The sequence below is a fragment of the Myotis davidii genome, unplaced genomic scaffold, assembly GCF_000327345.1.
Source record: "Myotis davidii unplaced genomic scaffold, ASM32734v1 scaffold937, whole genome shotgun sequence".
NCBI classification, from domain to species: domain Eukaryota; kingdom Metazoa; phylum Chordata; class Mammalia; order Chiroptera; family Vespertilionidae; genus Myotis; species Myotis davidii.
In genome coordinates this window covers 726,870-727,866 of record NW_006288252.1, presented here as the reverse complement: position 1 = coordinate 727,866, position 997 = coordinate 726,870, and positions in this window count along the sequence as shown.

The following is a 997-nucleotide window of genomic DNA, read 5'->3' as shown; positions in this document are numbered from 1 at the left end:
GCCGTGGCCGTGGCCGTGGCCGAGAGGCTTTGTCTCCCACCTGGGGCTCCCTCAGCCCCAGAGCCAGTCCTCCTGCCCCCCCCTCCCCGTCGGAAATGAGAGCCCTCACGGCGGGCACACCACGGCCTGGGCTTGGTCACCAACCGAGGGCACAGGCAACCACGTCCTCCCTCGGGTGGGCAGGGAGGCACGGGCGACAGGCACAGCACAGCGGGCGGCTGAGGGGTGCAGCCTGGGCCGGACCCTGGACCAGCCCAGCCCCTTCGCCCACAGCACTGGGACAGGGGAGCTGGGGGCCCCAGCCGGGGTCCATCTGCTCCTGAGGCGTCTCACAGAGCGGGGTCCTGTGTGGGGCCTAGTCCTGCCGCCTCCCCACCAGGTCCCTGTCCTCCCCTCTGCCACCTTCTTCAGGAGCCATGTCTGATGCCCCCGAGACAGAGCAGGGCCTGCACCTGGGCACCGGCACAATGGACCAGGTCTGGGCCTGTGCCTGTCATCCTGCTGGTCTTCCTGGGCCCGTCCGTGTGTCCACCCCAGGCCTGCCCCGCATCCAGGGACGGGGCTGGGGACAGGGCCGGGGCTGGGGACAGGGACGGGGTCTGGGGACAGGGATGGGGCTAGGGACAGGGACGGGGACTGGAGACAGGGCCGGGGCTGGGGACAGGGACGGGGCCAGGACAGGGACAGGGCCTAGGGACAGGGCCGGGGCCGAGGCCGGGACAGGGAAGGCTCTACACAGGGACCTTCCCACCTGCTCGCTGAAGGGCCTGGCTGATGGGTGGGGCTGCAGTGACAGCTGTGAGCACAGAGTTCCCAGTGACAGTCCAGTGTGAGGAAGTGGGAGCCATCTCCCCGGAAGCGCCCCCCTTCCCCCTCCCCTCCCCCTTCCTGAAATGGCCTCCCTCAGCCTGGGGTGCCGGCTCGGCTGCAGAAGCAGCTGCCGGACTCCTGGGGCAGCTGGCCGTCACCCCTGGGCCGCCCTGTGGAGGTCTCCCTC